Source organism: Prunus mume, linkage group LG3 (assembly GCF_029339155.1).
Source record: "Prunus mume cultivar Tortuosa linkage group LG3, ASM2933915v1, whole genome shotgun sequence".
NCBI lineage: Eukaryota > Viridiplantae > Streptophyta > Magnoliopsida > Rosales > Rosaceae > Prunus > Prunus mume.
In genome coordinates, this window is record NC_142700.1 from 25641488 (window position 1) to 25657054 (window position 15567).

The 15567-nt window shown below is 34.5% G+C and overlaps 1 pseudogene; it reads left to right on the forward strand.

Moving 5' to 3' along the window:
* Nucleotides 1–578: 578 nt before the first annotated feature.
* LOC103327217 (cation/H(+) antiporter 15 pseudogene) lies at nucleotides 579–1487 on the forward strand (annotated as a pseudogene).
* Nucleotides 1488–15567: the final 14080 nt, after the last annotated feature.

A 15567-nucleotide genomic window follows, 5' to 3' on the forward strand; every position in this document is an offset into this window, starting at 1 on the left:
TTTATAAAAAGGAATTGTAAATACAAGTATCGTACGTAATGGATGATGCACTATGGGACAATGACGTGGTAGTAGAAGCAGACGTTACGAGGGTATGTTATAATAAAACGATAACACACGTGACTGGGATGTGGAAGGCTGAGAATGCCTTGCTTTCAAATCTTCCTCTCTTCTTCACCCAACTGGGTCTCATTATGTTTATATGCCACTTTCTCAAGCTTCTCCTTGCACCTTTGCACCAACCTCGCATCGTTGCTTACACTATTGTAAGTAATCTGTAATTCTATTCTGTATCTCTATGCTCTATGCTTTATTATCAAAATTCTATTGTGATGGAACGATAATTGAGAATCAATTTAATCAATAATCCAACTATACAGTCCAACCAACGTCACGTAAATATCACATCTATAGGCATAATATTGATATTTTTATGACAAGGACAAATAGTAATACATTGGCATATGCATGCATGCACATTGCAGGGTGGCATAATTTTGGGTCCATCTTTTATCCTGAAAACCCAGTTCTCTCGCAAATACCTATTTCCAGTCAATAGCATGTTGACCATAGAGACAATGGCCAACTTGGGGTTGATTTACTACATGTTCCTCCAGGGCTTAGAGGTCGATTTCAAGCCAATTTTGCAGGCCAGAAAAAAAGTTTGGAGCATTGCCACTGCTGGAATTCTAGTTCCCTTCCCTCTTGGCTATCTCCTCTACAAAACCCTAACACCCAACTCCCACCCACTAAAGGCTACTACTTATGGTCCTTTCTTCTGGGGCACCACCCTTGCCACCACCAACTTCTCCGAACTTGCCCAAGTACTTGCCGATGCCAAGCTCCTCCACAGCGACGTTGGCAGGACCGCCCTCTCCGTAAGCGTCATCAACGACCTTGTCTCTTGGGTTCTTCTTGTCATCACAGTGGCCATAGTCAGCGATGGCAAACTTTACACAGTGTTGTCCACCTTCACATTGATCATATTCTGTGTATACGGGCTTCGTCCGGTGCTGTCATGGATGGTTTGCAACACGAGCTTTTTCAACGAAAAGTACGACATGGACAACCAAATATGCTTCATCATGGCCGGGGTTCTGCTGTTTGGGTTCATTAGTGATGCGTTCGGGTCACATTCCATTCTTGGGGCCTTCATGTTGGGAGCCATTTTGCCCAAGGGAGAGCTCAAAACTGTAATCACCGAAAAGGTTGAGGACTTTGTGTCAAAAGTCTTGCTGCCCCTCTTCTTTTTGATTCTTGGGATGAGAACGCATGTCGATGTTGTCTTTCGCAGTGCAAGCCTTCTAATTGTCATGTCAATTGTTGCCCTGGCTTTCCTTGCTAAATTTATTGTGACTTCCGTCGCTGCCATCATCAACAAAATGCCGGTGAGGGACAGTTTGGCTTTCGGACTAGTCATGAACGCCAAAGGCCTGTTGGCTACAATAATCCTCAATTCTGGGAGGGACTTACATGTATGTATGTAATCCACACACACACACACAAAATTCCATGATTCATTAATCAAGTCCTTAATAATTAATTAGTATATAACATATGGCCAAATGCATGCCTTCTAGGCTTAGTATTGGGTTTAAGTAATACTATATTCAAGTTATGTAAGTTTACTACTGTATTTAGGAAAATCAAAATTAAAGGTTAAGTTATTAGTTTAATTTACTGGTAGTAATTAATGGCACTAGTCATTTTCCCTTTTAGAAATTTTGTTTCCAATATTTTTTTAATTTTCCTTATGGTAATAGGTCTCTTTGTTTATTAAGGTTATGTTTAATGCTATTTGTACTACATTTATTGGCCATTTTGCTGACCACTTCAATATGTGGAACCTATATGTATTAGAGAGGTGTTCAGTAATATGGTCAGTGAATGTACGTAGTACAATGATCATAGTAACTGGTCAGTAAATGTGGTACAATGGTATTACCAAGCGTCCCCCTAAACAAAGTACAAATAAATTACATCTAAGAAATATATATCCTAAAACTATGTGTTAAATTCTTGATTTTATATCGTTTTAATTGGCAAATATATATAAATGCAGGTTTTGGACCACAATACTTTTTCAGTAATGATTCTTGCAATTGTGATAATGACGGCAGCGGTTGGACCCATTTTGGCTTTGATTTACAAGTCGAATGGGCCATCTAAGCAGCACACACACAGAAGCATAAGAAGCATACAACCCAACTCAGAGTTTCGAATCCTTATTTGCATCCATTCAACAAGCAATGTTTCAAGCATCATCAATCTGTTGGAGACTTCCAATCCCACCAAACAATCCCCGATGTTCGTCTTTGCGGTCCATCTGGTGGAGCTCGGTGGCCATGCTTCGGCCATGCTCATAGTCCACGACACATGCAGCAATATTCGTAACACAACTGAAATTACAGCCAAAAATCAAAAGCACTCTTCGCCTTCTAACCAAATTGTTGCTGCCTTTGAAAAACTTGAGACCGAAAGCGAAGAAGGCAGCTTGTCAGTGGAGGCACTTAACTGTTGTGTCCTCTTACACCTCCATGCACGAGGACATTTGCAACCTTGCTGACGACAAGAGTGCAGACCTTATAATCATTCCTTTCCACAAGCAATCCACCATTGATGGGGGAATGGACAACGGAAACTCCTCTTTTAGAGGCGTTAACAAGAACCTTCTAGAGAACGCTTCTTGTTCGGTGGCCATCTTCGTGGATCGTGGGCTCACTGATCCATCTAACATTAAAAATGACGATGGCCATGGCTGCTGCCGCTGCGCCATGCTCTTCATTGGTGGGCCAGACGACCGTGAGGCATTGGCATATGCATGGAGGATGGCTAGCAATCCTAGCCCTAATCCTAATATCAGCTTAACTGTGGTTCGTTTCATCATCGGCAAAGATGCGTCAGTTGATTCAGATCTCCGTCCCGACAATCCTAATAATGATCATGATCATCATGAGGACGAAGACAAGAATATTTTAGAGGTGACAGAGGAAAACGAAAAGGAGAAACAGCTAGACGACCAATATATAGAGAGCTTCGTGTTCAATACTAGGAACCAACCCTCCATAAGATTAATTAACGAGGTGGTGAACAATGTGGAGGAAACTCTCAAATTGATAAGCGCCATGGGAAATGACTATGATCTTTATATCGTGGGAACAGTTTCTTCACCACTCACGTTTGGGCTATCGGAGTGGGGTGACTGCCCGGAGCTCGGACCCTTGGGAGATACATTGGCATCATCCAACATTGTGGCCAGGGCGTCGATTCTCATAGTGCATCAAGGTGGTGCTTTAGTGGATGAATTAGTTGATCAACAACTTAGCGAGTAGTCCCTTACATCTGAAAAATACTGCTACTCTATCTTGAGCCCTTTGTGAACCCTAAAGGTACTGATGCAGGGCCAAGCAAAAGACAGGTAAATTAGGGTCCACTATCTCCAAGTGCACTACCCTGAAAATCAGTGAACTAGGAACAAAACCAACAATCTCTCGAGAGAAAGGCACTTAACACAAAGAGAGATGAAACTCCTTTGAAATGGTTCAATTCTATATTCAAAAGTCTGATTACATATTCAGATAACAAACCTGTATATTGCCCCCAGCAATAAAGCCACGAAAATGTAGCTGAAAATGGCATTGAACCCACAATTATTAGAAATGATAAGATAAACCCTCTTATTATGACACCATTACAGACGTGCTTATTTACTTATGTTTATCCCATTGATCCATGAATGCCATAGCCTGCATATCTACATCAGGTAGCAGAACTGGTGGTCGAGATGTAGAACATGGTGATCATCTTTAAGTTTAGGGTATATGTACCCAACTATGAAAATTTATACAATGCTTCCAATTCCTTGTATTACCATCTGCTTCTTATTTTCTCGCAACAACAAGTATATCATTATTATTGTTTTCTCAAACATTGTCAAACTATAAAAGCTTGGTAAAATACATGTATATATATAAGCTTGGACCAGATTTATCAATCCAAGTAGCTAGCTCATTTTTTTTGTTTGGAGTTTCACAGTGGTGGTGGTGGCACTACTGGTATTTGATTTAATTGATGTTTTGACATTGCCTACATATAAATGAAACAAAATGTTGAAAGTCTTTTAATTTTCGTTTATTGTTGTTGCCATGGTTCTTAGTTCTGTTTTTTTCCCTCTTGTTTGTTACTATATGATTAGCTTTTTTTTATAAAAAAATTCCAAGCATTTTTCTCTATTCTTCGTACTTGAAGAACTCTGGAGCTACTGGATTTTGTGTTGCAATTTGATGAAAATACGTGCATCAAATCACTCTTATAAATTAATATGCAAAGATAAGAGAGAGAATGGAAATTTGGGAACAAGAACTAAGGTCTATTAGTTTCAATTGATTTTTGTAAATTCAAGTGGCTGTATAGAAAACAATGAAGACGTTAGAGCTAACAGAAAACAATGGATGATGGCCTTGTTTTCAAAGAGAAGATAGGAACCTCTGTAAGTAGTGTAGGAGAAATAAAATAAAACAAATGGACACTAATTTCTTAGAAGAATAGGCTCTTCATTATAATTCAGCAGACACAAAAATAACAATGATAAAAGACCTATTTAAAGACTTTTGGCTCTAAGATCCCACTAGATGTTTCACATGCTAGAAGACCAAGTTGGCCCCCCAAAGTTCTATTCTTCTTGCTGAAACTTGTGTGCAAGTTGTTTGACAAATTATATATAAAGGACATGTAGGAACTACTAAATCATGCAAGAATATGTGAACTACTTGCACCCTCTTGCATTTGATTAATTGGATCCTTCATTAATTTGATTGTGTTTCATGTAAAACTTAACTGATGTGACTGTCATGTCACTAAGGAAAATTAAACTTGCAAGATATACAAATTAGATAATCATGAATGTCCAACATATCATCACTTTCGGATGACATTTGAAACTACTGTCATTAGGTGGCTGATTAAAATAATATAATTATACTTAGCACCTTTAATTATATGTTGATTTACTTGGGTTAAATTAATATGTTGTTGCATAACATAAACAAGTAATCTACCACTATTTTTCTTGTTGTGTGTCCATGTTGAAGGGGAAAAACTAATCATTCTTTGTTCATCCTTTAAAAGATCAATTTATTAACAACTAGTAAACTATCATTTGAGATGCACTATGACAATTGCCATTTGGTTCTTCAACACATAATTATTGATGATAATCGAGTGAAGAAGGATAGTCTTCTAAATTATGTTTTTGGTGGAGTTGACGCAGAAAGAATCTATAAGAGCCAATTTTGGGTTAGGTAATGATAATGGTAACAATAATGGTACAAGAGGGAAGTTGACGCAGAAAGAAAGATATTTATGGTTGCAAATATCCTCGGTAACGATAATGGTACAAGAGGGGATTGACGTGGAAAGAAGGATATTTATGGTTGTAAATATCCTTGGTAACGATAATGGTACAAAAGGGGAGTTGGCACACTTTTATGACATTACTAATATATGTATATTCTATATACAAACAAAATACAACTAAGGTCCAATTCTTTTATGTATACACATACGTAAGAATAAATTATCTTTTATGTATGGAATTATGCTAGGTGTTTTTCCAAACCATGGATTAGTGTTCTCGGCCCAAAATTTTGGGTTAGGATCAGGCCTATCATACGTTTTTTTATTTTTTATTTTCGATAGGGACGGGCCTAATACACACCTTCCATCGAGAAGTCATATGAGTACTCTTTAACACATCAACTAAGGTATAATGGGAGATCTATTTCCTCATTCATGCCTTCATGAGACTTCAAGGTTTGCAAAACTGGGATGACGACTATAGATCTTAAGCGAGAAGGAATACTAACATCAAAACAACCATTAAAAAATCTAAGTATGTCACAGCTTTTGAATCCGTTTATGACCAACCAAATACTAAGCACGAAGATGGTTATCAAAATGATGTCGTGGGAGTGGTTACTTACTCAGAAAACAGTGTACATCGTATTCGTAAAACCTTAATCAAGAACAATCAAAATCCTTTGACATCCACATCGCAGTAATTATTTTGTAAATTTCTTAATATAAATATATTAGATAGAAAATATATTTAACATCCTTGTTTTTTTAGAGAAATTATGATATACAAGAAGAGCTTACTTCATTGTTCCCTAAACAACTCATACATTTAATGACCTAAACTTTACGTGTACTTTCTTGTTAACTTTTTCAAACTTAATTTTATGGGTCATTCTTGTGGGGCAAATAGGATTTTGTTTCCTTTGGTAAATAGGATTTCTTTTCATATTCTTCTTGGGAAGGTCATGCATCTATATAAATAGTACTTTGAGGGTGTGAAACAAAACCCTAAGAGTGAAAACTTTGAAGGTATGAAACAAAACCCTAAGAGTGAAAACGAAGAGCATGTAGAAAGAAATAAAGAACTATTGGAGGCATACCACCATTAAATGACTAGTTCAATAGTGATAATGTTGTGTGGAAGGGCAATTGTGTTGTGGATGAGTACTGCATAATCAATCAGTTAGTATCTTAACAATTTTACCTTCTGTTTTTCTTTTTCTATATAGTTCAAATATAGATATATAAGCACAAATATCATTAACATGTATTGTTTTTATTAGGGATATTATTAAGTTTACCGAATTTGAGTTGTATTATGACAAGTATCATTTGGATCTTTATCACATAATTATTGTTGATATTCGATCTGTAAGAGCCAATTCATATTTACAGTTGCAAATATCCTTGGTAGCGATAATGATACAAGAGGGGAGTTGGCACACTTCTATCACATCGCTAATACATGTATATTCTATATACAAACAAAATACAACTAAGGTCCAATTCTTTTATGTATACACATACGTAAGAACAAATTATCTTTCATGAGTGGAATTATGCTGAGTATTTTTTTTAAACCAGTTGGGATTAGTGTTCTAGGCCCGAAATTTTGGGTTATGGTCGGGCCTATCATACTTTTTTTTTTATTTTGTGTTATAGTCGGGCCTAATACACACCTTCCATCGAGAAGTCACATGAGTACTCTTTAACACATCAACTAAGGTATGATTGGAGATATTATTTCTCCATTCATGCCTTCATCAAAACAACCATTTAAAAATCCAAGTATATCATAGCTTTTGAGTCCGTTTGTGACCAAACAAATAGTATGCATGAAGATGGTTATCAAAATCTTGTCGTGGGAGTGCTTACTTACTCAGAAAACATTGTACATCGTATCTTTACAACCTTGACCAAGAACAATCAAAATCCTTTGGTATGCACATCACACTAATTACTTTGTAAATTTCTTAATACAAATATCTTAGATAGAAAGTATATTTAACATATTTGTTTTTTAAGAAAAAATATGAAGAAGAAGAAGAGCTAACTTCATTGTTCCCTAAACAACTAATAGATTTATATGGTTTCTTTGTTCATAAGAATATTAGCGTCCGGTCCTTCCTTATGATTAGGTAAGGTATCCCACCTAATGTTTTCTTCTTTCTTCTCTCTTTTTCCCTTCTAATTCTAACACATGAAATGTTTTTTGGTTACTCTCGAAGCCGAATCTTGATGATCATCAATCATTATCTATTTATAAATTAGGTATATATATGAAATACAAAAGAAAAAGTTCAATTGTTCAGGGTGTAGTACATATACACAACACGCACTACTACAAAAAATGAAATAGACGACGGTGACCGTCGTTGTGATGCTTTGAAAACCATCGTTAAATCGACCGCCATCTTTTGGAGTATTAAACTATGACGGCTTTTCAACGTCGTTGTTTATCCGTAAATACGACAGTTTTTAGTTAAACTGTCGTCGTTTTGAGGTAAAGACGACAGTTTTTTTGTTAAAAACCGTCGTTGTTTATAGATAAAAGTCGACGGTTTATTAAAAACTGTCGTTGTCTATCTTGAGCCCTTTGTGAACCCTAAATGTATTAATGCAGGGCCAAGCAAAACACATGTAAATTAGGGTCCACTATCTCCAAGTGCAAGGAGAGACATGAAAACCCTAGATTGCTATGTTTCTAGTACAACCTTGAAAATAAGAGAACTAGGAACAAAAGCAACAATCTCTCAAGAGAGAAAGGCACTTAACACAAAGAGAGATTAAACTCCTTTGAAATGGTTCAATTCTATATTCAAAAGTCTGATTACATGTTCATATTACAAAGCTGTATATTGCCCCTTGCAATAAAGCCATGAAAATGTAACTGAAAATGGCATTGAACCCATAATTATTAGAAATGATAAGATAAACCCTCTTATTATGACACCATTACAGACGTGCTTATTTACTTATGTTTATCCCATTGATCCATGAATGCCAAAGCCTGCATATCTACATCAGGTAGCAGAACTGGTGGTCGAGATGTAGAACATGGTGATCATCTTTAAGTTAAGGGTGTATGTACCCAACTATGAAAATTTATACAATGCTTCCAATTCCTGTATACTATCCGCTTCTTATTTTCTCGCAACAACAAGTATATCATTATTATTGTTTTCTCAAACATTGTCAAACTAGAAAAGCTTGGTAAAATACATGTATATATATAAGCTTGGACCAGATTTGTCAATCCAAGTAGCTAGCTCATTTTTTTTGTTTGGAGTTTCACGGTGGTGGTGGTGGCACTACTGGTATTTGATTTAATTGATGTTTTGACATTGCCTACATATAAATGAAACGAAATGTTGAAAGTCTTTTAATTTTCCTTTATTGTGGTTGTCATGGTTCTTAGTTCTTTTTTCCCCTCTTATTTGTTACTATCTGATGAGCTCTTTTCCAAAAAAAAATTCCTGAGTATTTTTCTCTGTTCTTTGTACTCGAAGAACACTAGAGCTACTGGATTTTCTGTTGCAATTTGATGACAATACTAGCATCAAATCACTCGTATAAATTAATATGCAAAGATAAGAGAGAGAATTGAAATTTGGGAACAAGAACTAAGAGGTCTACTAGTTTCAATTGATTTTTGTAAATTCAAGTGGTTTTACAGAAAATAATGGAGACTTTAGAGCTAACAGAAAACAATGGATGATGACCTTGTTTTCAAAGAGAAGATAGGAACCTCTGTAAGTAGTGTAGGAGGAAGAGAATTAAAATAAAACAAATGGACACTAGTTTCTTAGAAAAATATGTTCTTTCATTATAATTCAGCATACACAAAAATAACAATGATAAAAGACCTATTTAAAGACTTCTCTTGTCATAACCGATTAACCCACTCTCATATCTTAGACTCTTCATCAACCCACTAATTCATGAAGCTGACAGTTTATTCAATTCATTAATACATGAACTTATTAAATTAGAGAATAAGAAAAGACTCAACATAATAGCATATTGAAACTTCTTGAATGCAACATATTTGGTTTAATTTCTCCAACAATGCCTCCCATAAACCAAACTTGCATCAAATTCCCAATCTTGAAACATCTCTTTTGTAAATCTGTCCACCAAGAGGTTTTGTAAACACATCAGCCATTTGTTCATCTGTAGTCATGCAATACTTCACATGAATAACACCTTCATTAACAAGCTCTCCCTCAGAAAATGACAACGAATAAGAATGTGTTTTGTTCGCCCATGTAAAACTGGATCTTTTGAAACTGAAATTGCTGAATTATTGTCACAAAACAAACTTGTGGGACTTTTTTACTCTTAAGACTTTCCAAAATTCCTCGTAACCACAGAATCTGACATCTTGCCTAAGAAGCAGCAATGTATTATGCTTCTATTGTAGAGAGAGCCACAATAGGTTGCTTCTTATAACTCCAAGAAAAAACACCACTTCTAAGATTAAAAACGTAACCGGAAGTGCTTTTGCAATCATCAACACTTCCTGCCAAGTCACTATCAGTATAACCAACAAGATTGATAGGAATATTTTCTTCATAAAAAATACCATAATCAACAGCCCCTTTGACATATCTCAAAATTCTCTTTGCAGCCTCCCAATGATTGGAATATGACTTTTCCATAAATCTGCTCACCAAACTTACTGAAAAAATGATGTCTGGCCTTGTGGCAGCCATATACATTAGACTTCCAACCAAACTTCGAAACATTGTAGAGTTCACAAGTTTTCCTTCACCATCTTTGCTCAATTTTAAGCCTGTAACACATGGAATTGAGACTGAATTTGCATTCTCCAGCCAAAACTTCTTCAAAACTTCCTTCGCATAACTCTCTTGCGAAATGAAAATTCTTTTTTCGGAGTAGTGAACTTCTATACCAAGAAAATGATGCATTTCTCCTAAATCTGTCATCTCATATTCTTTCATCATGGAGAGCTTGAACTCATTCAACATATTAAGATTATTTCAGGTAAAAATCAGATCATCAATGTAAAGACTTACAATCATGAAACTTGTTGTGAATTGTTTTTAATATAGAGAGTATGCTCATATAGAGAGGCCAAGTTGGTACTAGGCAAACCGTAAGGCCAAGGCTTTGCCTCTGTAATTGTATTATTATTATTATTATTATAGGGACCATAATTAAGTTTGCACTGATACTCAATCATTAGATCATTCTGCAAAGGGTTAATCGTTTTATTAGTCTCTTAATTTATATTTGATTTGCATTGAGTCCCTCAATTTCCAAAAGGGTTCCCGTAGTCCTTTAACTTTAGTTTCGTTAGGACAAATGGTCCTGTCGTCAAATTTGTTAACTCTTTTGTTAAATGCAGGGGCAAAATGGTATTTTTGTATCAAAATTGATTAAAATATGAATTAAAATTTTTAAAATTTTTAAAAATTAAAATTAAACTCTCTCTCTCCTCCTCTATCCTGATTTCTGCTCCCCCCCAAACTTTATTTTTTTTGTTTGTTGGTTTTTTATTTAATTTGATTTTATTGTTATTTTAAAGATATGATTTTTGTATTCTTTTTTTTTGTTTTAATATAAAAATACCATTTTGCCCCTACATTTCATAGAAGAAGTTAACAAAATTGACGGCATGACCATTTGTCCAAATGAAACTAAAGTCAAAGGTCCACGGGAATCATTTTGAAAACTGAGGTACTCAAATGCAAATCGGGTCAAAGTTCAGGGACTAATAAAATGATTAAACCTTCTGCAAACACAAGTAAATTCATTTTCACATGGACACACAGGAATTGGCAATTTTGTTTTGTTGCTGACACGTGAGCCCTAATCACATACTTCGTTTACCCTTGTTAAGCTTCCTAACATCAATCCTAAACCCTAGCTCCACCCACTGACATATCTTACTCAAAACCACCCAACTAGCTCTATGGTTACCTGCTTTGTCAATTTGTCCATGGTGAAGTGTATATCAAGCACTTTTGTCCAAACCTTTTGTCAAAGCAAACTGAGCCAATTTTTGGTCAAATAGTTTATTGTTCTCCACTATGAAAATCTCAGTCTCTATCAATAATATATTAAATTACTAACTGCAATAAAATATATAAGAAGTTGGGGTAGGGTGGTCAGGAACATGTAACAATGGTTGTGCAATCTGAAGTCTAAAGTTTGTTTTATATATATACATAGGAACTTCAGAGCATCCATAAAGAAAGATGCATGACTTTGCACACCCTTTAATAATTGACGGGTGTTTAATAGGTTATGTAAGTGAACAGTTGCTGTTATGCTTCTATGGGTAAATTGACAAAGCAACACCAATATCACACAAAAGAAGAAATGATCAATTAACCAGCCATAGTGATGTGTTTGCAAATGCTGTTAGGAGGGAATTATATGTGGTTCTGAATGCAGCTGGAATATAGATTAATATAGAATCATTTAAATCAACATGTGATTAACACTTAATCATTCAATCACTTTGGCATATTTGGCATCCAAGTAAAGTGTCCTAAAGAGTATCAAATGAAATGACTTAGACAAGAGAGAAAGGAGAAAGAAAAAAGAAAAAAGATGATATTTTGAAATCCAATCAATAACTTATGTTTTGGAAGTATTATTAACCTGGAGCCCTCAAAAGAGAAATTATAAAGGCTCCCACTATCTATTCTTGTCTCCATGAAGAGGCAATTGGGGGGACAGACACCTTTGTCTTGTCAAATATATATATATATATTTATATATATATATATATAAATTTAATCAATTTCCTGTGTTGGTTATTTGTTTTCAACTTCATTTTGATTTTGCTAAAACTTTTGGCTCGAAGATCCCACTAGATGTTTCATGTGCTAGAAGACCAAGCTAGCCCCCTAAAATATCTATTCTTCTTGCTGAAACTTGTGTGCAAGTTGTTTGACAAATTATATATAACGAACATATAGGAACTACTAAATCATGCAAGAATATGTGAACTACTTGCACCCTCTTGCATTTGATTAATTGGATCCTTAATTAATTTGATTGTGTTTCATGTAAAACTTAACTGATGTGACTGTTATGTCACTAAGAAAAATTACACTTGCAGGATATATAAATTAGATAACCATGAATGTCCAACATATCATCACTTTCGAATGACAATTGAAACTACTGTCATTAGGTGGTTGATTAAAATTATCTAATTATAATTAGCACCTTTAATTATATGTTGATTTACTTGATATGTTGTTACATAACAGAAACAAGTAATCTACCATTATTTTTCTTGTTGTGTGTCCATGTTGAAGGGGAAAAACTAATCATTCTTTGTTCATCCTTTAAAAGATCAATTTATTAACAACTAGTAAACTAATCATTTGAGATGCACTTTGACAAGTCCATTTGGTTCTTCAACACATAATTATTGTCGATAATCGAGTGAAGAAGGATAGTCTTCTAAATTATATTTTTGGTGGAGTTGACGCAGAAAAAAATTGTAATACCCAATTTTGAGTTAGGTAATGATAATGGTACAAGAGGGAAGTTGACACGGAAAGAAAGATATTTATGGTTGCAAATATCCTTGGTAATGATAATGGTACAAGAGGGGATTGACGTGGAAAGAATGATATTTATGGTTGTACATATCCTTGGTAACGATAATGGTACAAAATGGGAGTTGGCACACTTTTATAACATCACTAATATATGTATATTCTATATACAAACAAAATACAACTAAGATCCAATTCTTTTATATATACACATACGGAAGAATAAATTATCTTTTATGTATGGAATTATGCTAGGTGTTTTTCCAAATCATGGATTAGTGTTCTTGGCCCAAAATTTTGGGTTAGGATCGGGCGTATCGTACTTTTTTTTTTTTTTTTTGGGTAGGGACAGGCCTAATACACACCTTCCATTGAGAAGTCACATGAGTACTCTTTAACACATCAACTAAGGCATAATGGGAGATACTATTTCCTCATTCATGCCTTCATGAACTTCAAGATTTGCAAAACTAGGATGACGATTATAGATCTTAAGCGAGAAGGAATACTAACATCAAAACAACCATTCAAAAATCTAAGTATGTCATAGCTTTTGAGTCCTTTTATGACCAAACAAATACTAAGCATGAAGATGGTTATCAAAATGATGTCGTGGGAGTGGTTACTTACTCAGAAACCATTGTACATCGTATTCATAAAACATTAACCAAGAACAATCAAAATCCTTTGGTATCCACATCGCAGTAATTATTTTGTAAATTTCTTAATATAAATATATTAAATAGAAAGTATATTTAATATCCTTTTTTTTTATAGAAAAATTATGAAATACAAGAAGAGCTTACTTCATTGTTCCTTAAACAACTCATAGATTTAATGACCTAAACTTTACATGTACTTTGTTGTTAACTTTCTCAAACATAATTTTATGGGTCATTCTCATGAGGCAAATAGGATTTTGTTTCCTTTGGTAAATAGGATTTCCTTTCCTATTCTTCTTGGGAAGGTCATGCAGCTATATAAATAGTACTTTAAGGGTGTGAAACAATACCCTAAGAGTGAAAAAGAAGAGCCTATAGAAAGAAATAAAGAACTATTGGAGGGATGCCACCATTAAATGACTTGTTCAATAGTGATAATATTGTGTGGAAGGGCAATTGTGTTGTGGATGAGTACTGCATAATCATTCGGTTAGTATCTTAACAATTTTACCTTTTGCTTTTCTTTTTCTATATAGTTCAAATATAGATATATAAGCCTAAACATCATTAACATGTATTGTTTTTATTAGGGATATTATTAAGTTTACCGAATTTGAGATGTATTATTATGACAAACGCCATTTGGATCTTTAATACATAATTATCTTTGATAATCAATTGCATAAGGATAGTCTTCTAAATTATGTTTTTACTGGAGTTGACGCGGAAATAAGCTATAAGAGCCAATTCATATTTGCGGTTGCAAATATCCTTGGTGACGATAATGATACAAGAGGGGAGTCGGCACACTTTTATCACATCGCTAATACATGTATATTCTATATACAAAAAAAATACAATTAAGGTCCAATTCTTTTATGTATACACATATGTAAGAACAAATTATCTATCGTGAGTGGAATTATGCTAAGTATTTTTTTAAATCAGGGATTAGTGTTCTTGGCCCGAAATTTTGGGTTATGGTCGGGCCTATCGTACTTTTTTTAAATTTTGTATTAGAGTCGGGCCTAATACACACCTTCCATCGAGAAGTCACATGAGTACTCTTTAACACATCAACTAAGGTATGATTGGATATACTTTTTCTCCATTCATGCCTTCATAAGACTTCAAGGTTTGCAAAACTGGGATGACGACTATAGATCTTACACACTAACATCAAAACAACCATTTAAAAATCTAAGTACATCATAGCTTTTGAGTCCGTTAATGACCAAACAAATAGTATGCATGAAGATGGTTATCAAAATCATGTCGTGGGAGTGCTTACTTACTCAGAAAACATTCTACATCGTTTCTTTACAACCTTGACCAAGAACAATCAAATCCTTTGGTATGCACACACTAATTACTTTGTAAATTTCTTAATACAAATATATTAGATAGAAAGTATATTTAATTATATTTGTTTTTAAGAAAAAATATGAGGAAGAATAAGAGCTAACTTCATTGTTCCCTGAACAACGCATAGATTTATATGGTTTCTTTGTTCATAAAAAGATTAGTGTCCAATCCTTCCTTATGATTAGGTAAGGTATCCCACCTAATGTTTTCTTTTTTCTTCTCTCTTTTTCCCCTCTAATTCTAACACATCAAATGTTTTTTGGTTAGTCTCGAAGCAGAATCTTGATGATCATCAACCGTTATCTATCTATAAATTCGGTATATATATGAAATACAAAAAGAAAAAAGTTCAATTGTTAAGGGTGCAGTACGTATACACAACACGATCACACTTTTGGTCCGTCTAGTCCCATATTTGGCTTGACACGACTTGAAAAATAAAAAAAGCCCAATAGGCCCGGCCCTAACCCAAAATTTAGGGTATGTAACCTAATCTATGGTTTGGAAAAACACGTAGTATAATTCCACACATGAAAAATAATTTATTTTTGTGTATGTGCATATAGAACATAAAAGAATTGGACTTTAATTGTATTTTGTTTGTATATAGAATATAATGCCCTCAACTTTACATGTACTTT